General features: G+C 45.7%; 1 protein-coding gene across 1 annotated transcript in view; it reads right to left on the reverse strand.

Moving 5' to 3' along the window:
* Gpr139 (G protein-coupled receptor 139) overlaps positions 1-13,733 on the reverse strand; it is a 43,719-nt gene that overhangs the window by 29,262 nt on the left and 724 nt on the right. The window lies entirely within an intron of this gene.

A 13,733-nucleotide genomic window follows, 5' to 3' on the forward strand; every position in this document is an offset into this window, starting at 1 on the left:
CCTCCACTTACCCAGCCAATACCTTCTAACCCATCACTATGTGCCAAGGACTAACAGAGAGCATTTAAGTTTAAGAGATGCTTACTGTCAAGGCATCTGTTTTTGCATTCTCAGGGAAAGACAAACCCTTCTCTTTTGAGTTCCCCAGGAATTTGAACACCTTACTCCCCAGCACTCTCACCCCTGTTGTAGAACATGACCACCTATTGTTATGATTTTTGACTTGCCTTCTGGTCTTGCTAATACGTGAGGTTTTAAACACACACCATGTTCATTTTTTGTCTCTCCTTCTTTTATTATCCTCCTTGACTCAAAGTTGTATCTCAGATAACTGAACCTGGCTCTTCATAAAGTAGCCTGAACAGCCCAGTTGGGGAGATAATAGGAAATCCCAACCTGGCTTAGGAAAGGGAGGCTTCTAGTTGGTAGGTGTCTGTTGTTTATATTGTCTCCTGAACTGGCCTCAGCCAGGTGAGCATTCTCCCTCATTTTACAGATGATGACGTGGAAATTTATAGGTGACAGTTACACACAGGCAGGAAGTCCAGATGAAACCCAAACGCAGATATTCTAACTTCCATTTTTACAAGAAGTCCATTTACGATAGCTGAAGGAGTGCGATAAGGTGTAAATGGATGAGTGTGTGTGTTCACGGGTTTACATGTGATATACATAGTCTATGTAGACAAACTGGAGGCAGGAATGAAAACAGACAACTTAAATTCCTTTAGAGGCAAAATGAGGGGAAAACAAAACATTAGAACTTTTTTTTTTTAAATCTGTGTGCTGGGAGGCAAGGAGAAGAGGTATGGATGATCTGCGTAGCATAAGCCTGGTCTCAAGGACACTATTGGTTTTGGCCCTAAGTTTATTTCTTTTCTTTTTCTTTCTTTTTTTTGTGATGGTTTGGGAAGACTCACCAGGGGAAATACAGATATTTTTGGAGGCTATGTCCTGCTATGTGGTCCTGCTGACCTGGCCTTGAGCTCACGCTCCTCTCTATAGCCTCCTAAATACCGTCAAGCTTGCGTTTAGAACCATGGAGTGTTAGGCTTGGTCTCCAGCCTAACCTTAGGGGAAGCTGCTGCTGTGGAAAGAAGCTTAAGCAGACATTTCCCATGATCCGGAATGTATCTTCTGGTTGTTGATGGACAAGGGTGGGGGGGTGGTGCTGGTTCAGACCACTTCAGGAAAGGAAGAGAGGGTGGCTGAGGAGAGTGGTAACCAGTGTCCATCCGACTAACTATTTTGGGGTATATCTAGTTCTGGGAACAACAAAAAGCCTTATCTCAAGGGACAACCAGTCTATGCCGAGAACACCCAAGAAACCACCGGTCCCACCCTTTCCTGAGCTACATCTGTTCATACAGGATGTTCTTGGAATTTCTACCTGAGTTGTGTGGTAGAAATTTCTCTCCAGATTTTGTATCATCGGAGCTGAATGCAGTCATGGTGACAACGCCTGGCTGGCCAGAATGCCATCCCATTCATTTGTCAAATGACAGCGCTGAAGGTGACCTTCTCCATCCTGCTCACCTCTGTCAGGAGACAGTTCAGCTCAGGCTCTTGTTTTCTCTCTGCTTATGATTCTGGCCACCCACGGCTTGATCCATAGTCACAGTCAAGATGTCAGCTTCCCCGTGTGCCATGGGAATCTAGCCACAGCTCCCAAGAGACAGGCAGAAGTGTCCTTGGGGTCTGAGGACATCGTGGACTTGCCCATCTCTCCCGGCTATCTCTGTTTGCCCTGGAGTCTGCAACTGATGATGAACGGAGGAGCAGAGCTAGGATGCAAGCCGCTGGCTATGCTGTGTCCTCTGACCCTCACTCCTGCTGTGTGCCAGTGGCTGTACTGTGAATGCTGTGCACAGGTCTCTCTTCCCTCCCTGTGCTCTTGAGGTCCCCTTTACTGCGACGATCTGCACCCTCTTCTCTGTCCTTCTCCTACTATGGTCCAACACTTGGTATCTTCAGAGAGCTTGGAATGGCAGGCTAGACCAAGTCACCTGCTCTAAAGAGTGTCTTCTAGCAACACTCACAGTAGCATCCAGCTGTGCAAAACACCTTCATAACTCAGCATGTACGCTCATCTCAACCACTTTTTCTTGCTTGGTGCGACCCAACCACACTGGGTTTGGGTGCTGCCTCATTAATGCCTCTGGGCTTCCAACCTGCCTCTTCCTTCTGCTTTCCATGCCCTCTCCCGGTGTCCCTGCAGTCAGCTCCTTCTCAAACTTCACTCAAGTATCACCTGTCTGGGCAGCTCTTCTCTGGCACTATATTATGTATCTCCCTGCCACCTTTCCCTGTGACATTCTTGCCCAAATGCACATCGGTACCTTCAATGGTTTTGTGTATACATTTACTTACTGGCTTGCCATTTGTCTCTCAAGTAGCATGGAGAAGTACAGGGACCTCCCGGGTATTCTTTGCTATCCCTAACATACAGAACATGCCCAGTGTATGAAACATATAATGAACATGGAGGAAAGACATGATATGGGAACATATTCTATAAGGGACAGAGCTATGGACCTCGGGTTCATTTAGGGATTGCTCAGCCTTGTCCTGCTCACAGCCATGCTCCTTCTGGAACTTCCAAATGCTATACCAATCTATACGTTTTAAGGAAGCCACTGTATTTCTTCATAGAAGCAGGGAGTGTGTGGTAAAAGCACTCGGAGGAACTGAACTGTGGAGGTGAGGCTAAGGTGGGGAGGGAGCTGCAGCAAGGGTAGAGTCATAGTCCGTTATTTGACTTTGGCAGTGGCGTGTGTGTGTGTGTGTGTGTATGTGTGTATTGTGTGTGTGTGTATGTGTGTGTGTGTGTGTATGCATGCGCACGTCTCTGTGAGTGCCAGTGTGTCTCACATGCCTGGTGTGCGTCTATATGTGTGTCTGTGCGCGTTGCATCTGTGTGTTTGTGCATCTGGCTAGAGTCCCTCGGTTGAAATGATGGGGCTGATAGCTTGCTTTGCACTTAGCTGAAATGATAAGAAATGTCTGTAGCGGAAAAGCAATTCCCCCAGCTCTGCTGACTGCCAAGCACTCTGGCAAACAAGCGGGAGAGGAGTCACTGGTGGATGCATTGGTTCATACCCTGGAAAATGGCTTGTCCCAGCTCAGAGCCGCTCATCTGGCCTTTGGAAGAGGCTGGCGTTCTGTGTCGCTTTTCTTGTACCCACTTCTTTGTCATTCCAGATACTCTGGCCTTCTTTCTGTCCGGATTTATGTGTACCAACCCCTTCCTGGCCCAGCTTGTTTTCTTTATCTTTTCTCCTTTCCCTTCCCTCCCTCCCCTGTCCTCTTTCCCTCCCCCTTTCTCCTGTGTCTTCTCCTTTTCCTTACTTCCCCCTTCTTCCTCCTTTTCCCTTCCCTGTCATTCTATCTTGAAGTGTCCCTTCTGGAGGGGAGGTTTTGTTGACTTTTTTTGTTGTTGTCAAGATCTCCACTGATGAACTCTCACAATATCATGGCATTTGCACAGCTGCATTTGAGTAGGTTTCTGATATTGTGTGTGCGCGCGCGATTGCTCATGCACACTAACTTGGTGGATTTGGTGGTATGCTAATGTCAAAAAGAAAGGAATAGCTCTTTTGGGGTTTGTCATGCAGCTGACACAGCGCCCAGCACCTGGCAATGCTGGGGACCTGGGTGGATAAGAGGCAGATAGAAATGTGACCCAGAGAAGCAAATCAAGTTTGACAATGATTTCTGAGTTGTCACCACCCCCCAGTTTTTCTGGGGAAAAATGATAGCAGACATTTGGAGGAGAAAAGTCCTTAACTTTTTGTCATGTATTTCAGCTTATTGTAACCTTCAAGCCAGGCTACTCTGCATCCAGAGATGTCCTCTTTCTTTAATCCCATGGAAAATCCACCCTTTATGTGACTTCCTTTGCATTTTCCCAAAGTGGCACAGGTCTTGGGGTGATATGGGTGTTGAAGGTTGGCAACCATTTCTTGCGCTACCATGACCAAAGCACACAGGATTTGATGTTTTAGGGCTCAACTGTGTCAGGCTGGGGAACTGGCTAGATTTTTTAGTGTACAGTTTTCCATGCAGAGTATTGCGATTGGTGAGCGTCCCCAGAGTTTAAACATGGTTCTATGTGGGGGACTGAATGTCTATGTCCTCATATGTTTATAAGTTGACCTCTTCACCCCAGTGGGAAGTACTAAGGGTCAAGGGCTGTGAGAGGTGAGCATGTCAGGAAGTGGATCAGTCTTAGAAAAAGGTCACAGTGAGCTCTTTGCCATTTCTTCCTTGGAAACATACCACAAGAAATGGGCAGTCTGCAACATGCACAGAGCCCTCCCCAGAGTCAGAGCATGCTGAGACAATGGCCTTGGGTTTCCAGCCTTCAGAACAATGAGAAATAAGTTTCCGGCGTCACAAGACTACGGTGTTTTGTTATAGTAACCCAACCTGCTGAAATACCACAAACTTTATGATTTTTGCTGCATTTAAAGTTTCACCTATTATATTGTTTAATTTGCATTTTGTTTGAAAATTACTTGTCTTTTTTCCTTAAATTTATTTATTTTTTTAACAGAGAGAGAGAGAGAGAGAGAGAGAGAGAGAGAGAGACTCATTTTCTAGTTCAGGCTTGGAACTTTCTGTGTAGATCAGGCTGGCCTTAAACTCATAACAGTCTTCCCACCTTGGCTTCCTAAGTGCTGAGACAACAGGAGTAAGCCACTATGCCTACCTCATAGATCTACATCTTTATATAACAATGCTCCCCAATATAAATATAATATGAATCATATATACAGTTTAATTTTAGCAGCTACAATAAAAAAATAAAGAGAAACAAAAGTTTAACACTATAGTTTAACGTCCAACGCATGTAATCCTCATGAGTTATTAAGATATTTAACTCTTTTTCCTGTGCTGTCTTCAAAATTCAGTGTGAGGCTCACAGTTGCAGTACATCTCTTTGTGTGTGATGAATTTTTTGTGACCTCTATTTAGAGGTCATAAAACAGAGCCGAATGAATAAATTCATACCCAAGTTGTCCAACCAGACAGTTATTTTCTAATAACTGAATGATCAGATTTTAATTGCAAATTAATTGAAATGAAAAATTCAGCATCTCATTTGCACTCGTCCAATGTCAAGTACTCAATAGCCTTACATGACTGACGTCACCGTGTCAGACAGCACAGAACCCTGACTTCCAAGCCAGCCTCCTCACAATAAAGAAACGGTAGCTTTAGAAACAGACACAGGAAGCCAAAGTGATGGTGGTGCACACTTTTAATCCCAGCACTTGGGAGGCAGAGGCAGGCAGATCTCTGAGTTCGAGGCCAGCCTGGTCTACAAGAGCTAGTTCCAGGACAGGCTCCAAAGCTACAGGCTTTGTCTAGAAAACAAAAACAAAAAACAAAAAATAAAACAAAACAAAAACCAGACACAGGCCCAGGTACATCTCAGTGGTACAGCACTTGCTTGTCTTTAAGACCCTGGGTTTTATTCCTAGCACTGAGAGAAATATATAATAGCAGAACCAGGGTCAGATGCTACTACCAGGCAAGGGGTGAGGCCCAAAACATACACTGAACGTCCTGAAGAAGGTGTGAAAAACACATACTCTGCCAAGCTGAGATGTTCTTTTGTTGGCATCAGTAAGTTTAAGAGAAGAAAATGATGCTGCATACGGGTACCATTAGGCACATGGGTACCTAGATGCCCCAGGACAAAATCCCAAGGCTGCGTGGTTGCTGAGCACCAGCTCCAGCCTATTCACCCGCCTTTACCCCCATCACTAGCCTGCATCTGGAGATCAACATCAGTCAACTGGGCAAAAGAAGCCAAGGTCAGGATGGCTGAGTTCCGCTGAAGACTCTGTCCTTCCTGGCTCTGCAACTTCAGGAGAGGTCTTGATCCCTCATTTTGTAAATTAGGGGTATCTGGGCTCAATACAGAAGATAAAACAAAACCCAAATCCAAACCATCGAGAAGCCATGGACTGACAGATATTGTGTCTTGTGCTAGCCCTGAATGATCTCACCTCATCCATGCCATAAGCCCTGTAGCTTAGTACCTGTTCTATAGACTGAGCATGGAGGCCACTTGACAAAGTCCTGTTAACATGAAGCCATAAGACAATAATTTAAAGCCAGGTTGGGGTACTCACATCCCAGTTCCCCATGCGGGCATATTCAAAGTATTATTCTATTTCCCCCAAATGCTCTATCTGTGTTCCAAGACCTTGTTAACATGCAATTTGTACTATTTTTTGGAGAAGTTTCTTTTAGCTTATGATAATTCCCTGGATCTGGAAGTTGGCACGCCTTCCTTTGGCCACTTATTTCCTTGGGTTTTCTGAATCATTCCCCTTTTCTCCCATCTGGATTCAATGCTTTGATTTCTACTGTGATCCACACTGGTGTTTCTTGGTCTTCTTGTGGCCTCCCCATACTGAGGTTTACAGCAAGTCCGCAGACAGATCTGCTTGGTTTGGCTCAGGAAGTGTTGGCCACAGGATGTTTTTTAAATTGTTCTGAATTAGTTGCCAACATGGAAACACCAGCTATTCCACATAAATCTGGATCTCTAGGTTTTGGAACAATTTGGCAACACTGAGCTGTTTGCCAGAAAGTCAAGTGCAGAGGGCTTTCTGACACTCAGGCCCTGCCTTCCTTATGATCATCTCCACTGGAGTCCCACTTGTCACCTGTCATCTTGGTGCGTGTGCCACCATTTTCTCATGATAAAGCTGGTTAACTGCACACACGGCTGCTCTGCATTTTCCTAGCTGTGTGAACTTGGGTAGGTGACCCGAAGTTCTCACCAGAAAATGGGTGATGATATAAACATGCCCAAGACTCCTCATAGGAATTAAGTGAGCTCACACATTAGAAGTGCCTTAAAGAATGCCTGGCACAAGTAGGTGTTACGTGAGAGCCAGTGATGATGAATAGCAAAGAAAGATTTGGGTACATTCGTCTGTCACTGAGGGAAAATGAGAGAGATCAACAGTCATGTGTTTTTAGTAAAACAGCAGGGAAGCACGATTCCTAGGAGACGTGAGACATTTCTTCAAACTGGACCACTCTGTTCACAGACATTATCTGACTGCTTCCTTGAGCAGGTATTTGAATTTATGACACCTGCATCCCACTTCTTACCCATCATTACGGTCTCTGATTGGATGGCATCCTCTCCCAGGCTTTGCCTATGCCTTTTAGCCGCACATGGTAGGACCCTTTCTTTTCATGACCCTGGATACTTTTTCCAGGCAACCGAATGTGGTGCTCACTCATGTTTGCTGGCTTCAGCTGAAGTCCACTGTGTGTCCTGCATGGGCACTTTTGCTATAAGTCTCACAGAGACCCAGGCCAAGCCTTTTAGGAAGGCCCCTTTCCCAGGTTTATGAAGGGATTTATTGCTAACTCATGGGCTTGCTTTTCTGGGATTTGTTAGGGCACAATTTGATCACTATTGTGAATAGAGCCACATAGTTATGGTAAAGATGCATGTATGAAGTGTGGCTACAAGACATAGACAGAGCTTGAACACATGGACATATTAGATAATGAAACAATGTCAGTTGTTCTTGGTGAAGATCCTACCGTGTGTGAGCGACTGTGAGAAGCCATTGTATGTTATATTTCTAATCAACACAGAAACAGTCTAGGACCCGGAAGGTTAATAACATCACCAAACTCTTACTCCATGTGAGAGCCATCATGCCAAGAATGGAAATAAACATCTTCACAATTTTAATTTATTTTCAAAATAGCCCTTTTGAACCAGCACTGTTAAAATCCCCCTCATGGTTGAGGATCAGAGGGGTAAGAAATTTGCCCAGAGTAAAAGATTATTAAGCAGAGGAGCCAGGGTTTGAATTCAGGGTGTGTGGTATCAGATACTTGCTAAACTGATGGCCTCGCTATCTCACTGTTGGGATGAAAGAACCGAGGCTTAGAGAGGTGAAGTCTTATACTCGAGGTCACAATAGCAAACAACATGCAAATCCAATTCCAGTTTGTACGCAACTGTATTTTACACTCAACCTTGAAGAGCAGAACTGAAGCGATGGTTACAGGAACTGTAGGAGGGGAAGAAGAAAGCAATTGCCCTGGACACTATCTCAAGGCTGGGATAGGCGGCTTGCAGCAGAGCCATACCCTGAGTGTGCGATTCCACAATTTTTATTGCTACCTTCCACCTAAGGGTCATGTCTCCATCTAGAGCTCATGCAGAAACAGCCTTTCTTGTGACTTTGATGACTCTGAAAGAAGTGACCTCTCTAAGGTCATACAGTGAGTTACTGCCAGAGGAGGCCGGAATCCATAATCCCAAATCTAGTGTTCTTTGTCCGGCTCATATATGAAGGATCCTATGGTCCAGTGTGAATATGCCTGATCACAGCACGGACTGGATATAGGGTGCATTAGTCGCAGCATGCAGGGCTGTTTAGAATCGGAGTGCTGTGTGCTTTGGCAGGAAGCAGCTCACATGAGTTTAGATCAAAGGATACAAAGGAATGCTACGCAGCCATATAAAGGAGCGACAAGTCCCATAATTCTCTGCAAATGGCTGACACCATAAAATGAAAGAGGAAAGTCAAATCACTGTATAGTGTGCTCATTTCAGGCAGGATAGAAACGGGGAGTTGAACTCAGTTTATATTTGCTTAAATGACTAATATACCTTAAAAGAGGGTCACCAAGAAATGATATCACAGTAGAGTGGCCACTTGTGGGGTGAGGAATTAAAGACTGCCAAACAGGAGAAAGTGACCGACTGGAGGCCTGCCAACCTGTGCCAGTTCTTAATTTGAGGGTTTCAGGCCGCATGGATGTCATTACCTGTTTCAAGGGGACCCACAATCCTTCAGCTCCTGGAAGGTGCCACCTCCAGGAATGAGCATTTCCATTCTTTTGGTTTTATAAAGGAACTTGGAATTCTACTAAAGTTATTCTAAAGTTTTTAATTTCAAATTGCTCATTGATGGCAGATAGAAATAGCAGTAGTTTTTCAAAAAACATATTAATCACGTATTCTGCAAACATACTGCAGCCACTAGTTAGTTCTTAGGAGGTCCTTTGTGACGCTTTTTAAGTCTTCTCTGAAAGCTATCTAGCATCTATGAATAGAATGATTGGATTTATTCATTTCTTGATACCGTTGTTTCTTTCTTGCCTTAGTCCACTGGCCAGAACTTCCAGAACTATACTGAGTAAGAGCAAGGAGGGCATCTCTACCTGCCTGACTCCAGATCAGGGGGATTATGGGAGCACTCAGCCTCCAGCCCCTCAGGGTGATGGCAGTTCCGGGTTATTTGAAGATCCCATGTTCTATGTTAAATAAATTCTCTTTATCATTTGTTTGATGATATCTTACTATTAACTGTTGTTGAACGTTTTTTCCTCATCTAATAAGATGGATCCCTTGGATTTATTTTTTCAGTTTGTTAATGTAATTGCCAAATGCTTAATGAATTTGGCATTCCTGGATAAATCCAAGTTCCCCTCTTAGATGCTGGCTGAATGAATTGGCCATTTCTGGATTTTGTGTCTATGGTCAAGAGGCTTATTGGTTTAAAGTTTTGTTTTCTGATATCGGTCTTACTTTGATGATAGGGTAAAGTTCGGGCCATTGAACAAATTGGGAAATATTTCCATGTTTCAAATGACAATGTAACTCACAGAGTGTTCACTGCGTTCAAAGGGCTGTGTTTGGTGCTTCGTTCAGGCTTCACGTCAACCCTGCAGCGTAGGGACTGTCACCATCACTGCTCCATTTTTAAAGAGAGGGTAACTGAAGCACAGAGAAGTTAATGTCACTTGTCCATAGCTGCACAGGGTATGAGCATCAAAGCCATGGCATAGAATCCCAGAGGGTCAGGCCCCCCATTTCTACTCTTAGTCTGCTTACTCCACCTTCTTTGATCAAAACTGTTTGTGGTCTAAAGAGAATACTTCTGCAGGGTCCAGCACAGTCACAGGGCGACTCGTATATTTACCTTTGATAAATAACCATGGTAACTACGGTGTGTCAGGCTCCCTCCATCTCATCCCAGCCATCAGAGGCAGATCTCTTCACCCTCGCTAGGCCGCTATGAAAACCTTCCTTCCTGTAGGGTGGGAACCATTGCAAACTATCGTCTCCTTCCTCACCCCGCTTTCCTTCATGTCTGGGACACTTTTCAGGAAGCAAAACAACTTTGTGGTGTGCCTTCCTTATCAGGGGAGCTCATTTTTCACCCCCTTGTGTCTCGGCCCCAGGCATTCAAGTTCATGGCTTCCTCCCTCTTCTGCCATTTCTTTATATGGCCTCATCTCTCCACTAAGCCAATCAGCATTAGCTCCTGTGTCTCGAGAAGTAAGAAACCACTTTCTCACTTAAAAAGGAGTGAGGAGAGAAACATGAGAGTTTATGAAGGGCAGGGGCACTGATATTCTTTGCTAAGTCTTTAGCATTGGGGGACCATGGTTAGTTAAAATGGCTTTTCTGGTGGAAGGAAGGAAACACAAAGCAACAGAAAGAGCAGGTGCATTTGGTTCTGGTTTGGCTCTATGGGTGTGGGGCATATGCTGTGCTTCTCTGGATCTCAGTTTACTCAGTCTTAAAATGGGTTCAAGATGCACATGTAGGTCATAGGAAGGTAGTAGAGATGAAGCGGCAGCATGTGGGTGAAAGGGTCTGCTGTGGAGAAGGCACTGAGGAACATGTGCTTCTCTCGGACCACATATGTTCTCAATGTTTTGTGGTGTGAGGTTTTACTACACTGCCTAACCTGACCTAGCCTTCTGAATAGCTAAGACCATAGGTATGACTTGAGCTATTTTTATATAGAGAGTATCTGAATTGATAGGTGCTTCTTGGGGAGGTAATTATGTATGACTTCTACCCATTTTACTGATGGGGCAAACTGTGGAACTGCCTGCCTATGAATCCCGAAGTAGCTAGTTCTGCCGGTACTTCATACTGGAATTCCTTGGACACATGCCAGGCCTGTTGCACTGGACCACACAGGCAATTACTTAAAGTGAGGGGATGGACCACATGGCCTTTTTCAAGCCCTTTCTTCCAACCTAGGGGTGTGTGTGGCCAGAGACACCTGCCACTTTCCTGTAATTGCTGGATCCTTCTTGGCAAGCACCCAGGCATTCCCCACCCGTCTCTCCGTTTCCACTCACATCGCTGACAGCTCTTTCGGGGGAGGGGCTGGAAAACTTGGAGTGAGTTCACTGCTGGGAATAGTGATTCAATTAAAATCTCAGTTTTCAGCAATACTAGCAAGGCCTGTTGCTATGGCGCACCTCACATGGCTGTGTCTCTCCATCAACAGAGGTGACGGGGGCTTGCTGATTGATGGTGACTATAAGCTGAGGAGGCCATCGTGGTGAACTCTCAAGGCTAAAGTGTCAGGCTGATTGCACCTCCTGGACCCTCTGCTGGCTCCCTAACCATGTTGACCAGCCCCCTTCTCCTGGCAACCCCATGGGATGACAACTATAACCACGGTCACACAGTGTCAATCATTGCAGCTCGGCCACCGAGCTGCATGCTTAACCACCTCCTCACCTTCACCAAAGCTGCCATTTGATGCTTCTACCCTAGGGATAGCCACTCTCATAATGTCCATTTTTATAGAAAGAAACTGAGGCACAGAGCCCCCCCACACCACCTGACTCTGGAGGAGGCTGGGTTAATACTCAGTTTGCACTCTCCTTTGCTGGGATATGTTTGCTCCCCTGTGCGGCTTCAAAACAATGATCCCCACCCTTTCTAATGCTGAGACCCTTTAACAAAGTTCTGCATATTTTGCTGACCCTTCAACGGTAAAATTATTTTTGTTGCTACTTCATAACTGTAATTTTGCTATTATGAATCATGATATAATTATCTGTGCTTTCTGATAGTCTTAGGTGACCCCTATGAAAGGGTCATTTGACCCTCCAAAGGTCAAGAACCCACAAGTTGAGAACCATGGCTTTACAAGAATAACAAGGACCCTGCCTTCGAACCAGCCTTCCAGGTTGCTAACAAAAAACGCTTTTGGCTCATGGGTTGGGTGAGACTGATCTCCTCTTCAGTCTTCTCTAGGAACTTGATCTTTCTGGTTCCATTGGCTGCCTCTAAAGGCATATGCTTCCACTGTGAGTTCCCCTGAAGACCCTTGGGAGCCCTTTGGCACATTCTTAGTGGTTTTTTTTTTTTCAGTAGGTGGTCAAAATTATTAGCTAAGTCTGTAAACACATGCACACCATCTAAGTTCAAATCTCAGCCCTTCTCTCTCTTAAATCCCTAAGTCCTGGGCTAAGCCTACACCAAGCACAGTGCCTAGCATACAGTGGGTGCCATAGCTATGGTTGGGGAAGACCGCAGCTGTTCAGAAGAGTTAGACTATGAAGGTTCAAGACACGTTGACTTGAGGTCACTGACAGTCTGAGCAGTCCCCGTTCTCCTAACCTCACGTCCTGTTTTGGGCTCTTGGAGGTCATCCTCGTGTCTTTGCAGCACTGCCCCTTAGAATTTGTAGAAAAAATGCCCGATAGATTGAGTGGCCAGCACGAGCAGCGGGGGAGGTGGAGAGGTCAGGAAAGGGGTTCATTGCGCTATGATAGGGATGCTGTCAAAGAGGGGCTCTGGTTCTTCACTTCAGCAAGCATCACACATATCCAACCCCCTCCGAAATTCAACTCCCAATAGGGAGCTCTGGGAACAGACTCTGGGGGGCAGAAGGGGGAGATGCAACCTGAATGGGAATCAATTTCAGCTCCAGGTAATTACATGAGTGCCCTGTCTGGTAGGGTACAACAGAGGTGGAGCCCCTCTCCTCTGGAGGGATAAGTTAGGGGGAGAGTTTGCCTTCACCGGGGACTGCAGGAGCCCAGGTAGGGAAACTTGTGCTCGCCTGTGCTGGTTAACTTGGGAGTGGATTCCCTAAATGTTTGAGGAAAGGAAGGCTCTCAGATCTTAGAAGACTAAAGCCCAACCTCTCAGCATCTTAAGATGCTCAAGTCCTTAGAGCAGAGATGCCAAGTGGTGGAAGCTGAGATTCTCTCTTGGACAGGGTTTTTTCTCTTTCTGACTCCTTCTGTCTCTAGCCCTTTCTTCTGCCTGCAGGTGACTCCAGGAATGTACATGACACTGTGTGGATGACAGGATTATCCAAAGACCCAAAACTGAGGCGACCCCCCCCACTCTGTTTTTCCTGGATCCAATTGTTCTCCCACATAGTCCAGGCAGACACCCATCCCTTCTCCCTCAAGCAGCTCATCTCTCTTCAGGAATTCACTGCAAGTCTCAGCTTCACTTTCCAGAGGACATTAAGATGTGAGACCAGCCAGCCACACATCTGCCTCTCTGGGAGCTGCCCTAGAAGGGAGGACTAGGGTTGACCTGGAGGTAAAGCCAGAGGAGACAGACATAAACTCAAGGAGACTGTCGTGCCCTGAGGTGGTAGTCCTGGTAGCCAGTGCACTTCGCTGAACAGTTGCCCCATCCATTCCATACCAAGGGGCACTCCTTGACTCTTCCTGGACATAAAGGGATACCTTACTCCCTCAGGGTAGATAGAGGATAGCAAGGACGTATCCCATTGTTCCTTGAACTCGAGTGGCCAGTATCAAGGTCTCCGTAGCATTAGGCGGGGAGATACAGAAGGATAGGGTGGCAGAAGTGTTCTCAGTGAGGTGATAGTGTGGGGGAAAGGTAGGGGAGGAGCCTTCCTTAAGCTTTCTGCCCAGAAGCTGCAGTTAAGTCTCAC

This window comes from Microtus ochrogaster, chromosome 8 (assembly GCF_000317375.1).
Source record: "Microtus ochrogaster isolate Prairie Vole_2 chromosome 8, MicOch1.0, whole genome shotgun sequence".
In the NCBI taxonomy this organism is placed as follows: domain Eukaryota; kingdom Metazoa; phylum Chordata; class Mammalia; order Rodentia; family Cricetidae; genus Microtus; species Microtus ochrogaster.